Raw genomic sequence first — 3377 nt, 5'->3', positions numbered from 1 at the left:
TTCCTGTGTCCGAATATGATCATCCTATATATGAATCTTTACCTCTCAACCATTTCGAGACTCCTCGCCATGTTCGTCATCTCATCCGGAACTCTGAACAACATTCGGTCACCATATCACATAACTCATATAATACAAAATCGTCATCGAACATTAAGCGTGCGGACCCTATGGGTTCGAGAACTATGTAGACATGACCGAGACACCTCTCCGGCCAGTAACCAATTGCGGAACCTGGATGCTCATATTGGTTCCCATGTATTCCGAAGATATTTATCGGTCGTACCGTAATGACAACATACGTTATTCCCTTTGTCATCGGTATGTTACTTGCCCGAGATTTGATCTTCGGTATCTTCATACCTAGTTCAATCTCATTACCGGCAAGTCTCTTTACTCGTTCTGTAATACATCATCCCACAACTAACTCATTAGTCACATTGCTTTCAAGGCTTCTTATGATGTGCATTACCGAGAGGGCCCAGAGAAACCCCTCCGATATTCGGAGTGACAAATCCTAGTATCAATCTATGCCAACCCAACAAACACCTTCACAGATACTTGTAGGGCATCTTTACAATCTCCCAGTTATGTTGTGACATTTGATAGCACACAATGCATTCCTCTGGTATCCGGGAGTTGCATAATCTCATAGTTGATGGAATATGTATTCGACATGAAGAAAGCAATAGCAATAAAACTGAACGATCAATATGCTAAGCTAATGGATGGGTCTTGTCCATCACATCATTCTCCTAATGATGTGATCCCGTTCATCAAATGACAACACATGTCCATTGCTAGGAAACTTAACCATCTTTGATTAACGAGCTAGTCTAGTAGAGGCTTACTAGGGACACGGTGTTCTGTCTATGTATCCACACATGTATCAAGTTTCTGGTAAATACAATTCTAGCATGAATAATAAACATTTATCATGATATAAGGAAATATAAAATAACAACTTTATTATTGCCTCTAGGGCATATTTCATTCATAATCAGCTTCGGGTTGAAGGAGAATAGGACAGGGAGAGATTTGCTCCTGTGTCTAATCACAAGTCACGCCAACCAGACGTAGTCCTTTTGCAGAAGGGCGAACTGGTCTACCAAATCCTTATGTCGCCATCGAGCACCATTGGTTCATTCTACTCAATGGCAATACCTTCAGTAGTTTATCGTTAGTGCTCTGTGGTTTGATAGCTATCATGATCATCTCCTCATATCTGTACCATGTTTACTTTTGTGTGACCTATCTATTTTGTATGCATTTCTCTCATTCATACATTCATTCATCGTCTACATCTCAATATGTGATTTCATTGTTATTCATTCCCTAATTCATTCGTTAGCATTTTTGTTCATATTTGTTATTGTTGTTTGCTCTCTCATGCTATTTTGTATGTTAGCATACTGTGTTACCGTCATCATAGTAAAAATTGTGAGTTACTATTCTCGGACTATCATATTATCTTTCTTCAAAAGATTTGCCTAGTCCTCTCCTTAACTTATCTTTTTGTCCAGCTCTATCTTTTATCTTCATTGTTTGATCTACTCAGTTTATTCCGTTGCAGCGTGTGGTTTTGAGTCAAAGTTTTGGAAGAATTTTTGAATCTTCCATTCACCCCCCTCTGGTCGATACACTCTCTCGGCCCTAACACCTAGCTGCCACCTAGTGCTGATTTTTGATCTTGTCAGGCAATATTCACACATCCATTATATATTTAAAAAAATGAAATTGCATGTTTACATGATAGTATATGTAGATAACATGCTGTCAGCCACATAGTTGTACTAGAAAAGGGCATTTCCTTGGAAAAGCGAATAATGAGGGCGAAATGGCATGCTATACTCTTAGTCTGTTGGCATTCACAATCACCGAGCATCTTATGTTCTTGCATATACTAATGGATCTGAATATTTATGCTAGTTCTGTGCAAAATTTAGTGGCCTATATAGATAGATGAACTACGATCATTGAGTACACAAATAGACTAGAGATGAATCGAGAGCACGTAGGAAATGGTAGACACGATTTTATTTCAAAGTTATGTGCAAATAATCCTAGAAATTATTTATTGCAGAAAACTCAAAATTTTGAACAAATTCTCATTTCTATGATTCTCAAACATACAAGTTCTTTTTCGGGATAGAAGACAGAAAGTAAGCCCACAACCAATTTAAGATGTTCCAGTGATCACTTTTGTTCATAAGAACACCGACACATTTTGTTCATATGGAAGTTGATATTGACTTGTGGATCAAAGATTTGATCTCTTCCATAATAGTTTGTAGTATTCAAGTGATCGAACAATTAGTTTCTTAGTAATTTGGCCATCATATTCTGTAACAGGCCACATCCTATATGTCTGACTTGTGTATTTCCTTAATGGTGGTAGATAACTCGAGAGAAGAAAAATAATGTTCTTCTATATATGTTGAACGAATGCATTGACCAATGGTGTCTTTTGATGAATTGAATATTATGTATCATGTACTTAACATGAATTGAATATTATGAAGTTAATTTTATGTTAATTTGTGGTGCTTTTACATGTGTGTGCTGAAATGTAGAATCCTGATAGCAAGTGTGTCGGCAGAAGTATTGGACATCACATAATCTCGGCATAGCTCAGTGTCAGAGGAACTGTCGGCATAGCAACGGAGTAGCAATATCTGTTGGCATAGCACATTGCAAAATGAACTGCCGGAATAAAACTATCTGTAGGTGTAGACCTCACCTACTGTGGAATACTATCTGTGGGCATAGACTTATCTACCGGCAAAGACCTTTCCCGCTAGGACTACAAGTGACAGCTCTTTTCTGTCGAAAAAGGTTTTGTCAACACTAAATGTATCGCCTTACGTGATCTATGCAGATAGATTATTCGACGCTTCTTTGAGTGTCGTGGTATAGTTAGTATATCTATTGTGCTCTGTATCCTGATAGATAATTGTCAGCATTTATCTACCTCTGTTCTTTATCTGTTCCATGCCTATAGTGTTCAGTATGTTTCAATTCGTTGTACTCAAGGTTATCTGTTTGTATGCACGTCTATTAATCATCTGGTGCTACTTTGTTATTTAGTTGGGCTATATCTTGATGAGCATCTCTCGATAGATTGTTTTTCTTCCGTGATGAGCCTTGCTCATATTGTTGATCTTTGTCCTGTTCCCTTCCTATGTTACCATTGTTATTGTGAAAAATGCTTTGTCACTGTACTAGAAAAGATTATCATTACTTTCATTGAAAGTTTTGCGTAGTATTTCAAATTGAGCTTATTATCTTCGTGTGCCCGTCCTTATTTAGTTTTAGTGTTTCTGTTGTAGTATTACTTCCGCTATATTGTATCGAAAGCTTTAAAGTTTTGAAAGGAA

The sequence above is a fragment of the Triticum dicoccoides genome, chromosome 7A (genome assembly GCF_002162155.2).
Source record: "Triticum dicoccoides isolate Atlit2015 ecotype Zavitan chromosome 7A, WEW_v2.0, whole genome shotgun sequence".
Taxonomy (NCBI): domain Eukaryota; kingdom Viridiplantae; phylum Streptophyta; class Magnoliopsida; order Poales; family Poaceae; genus Triticum; species Triticum dicoccoides.
The sequence above is the reverse complement of the archived record's forward strand: the minus strand, read 5'-3'. Positions refer to the sequence as shown.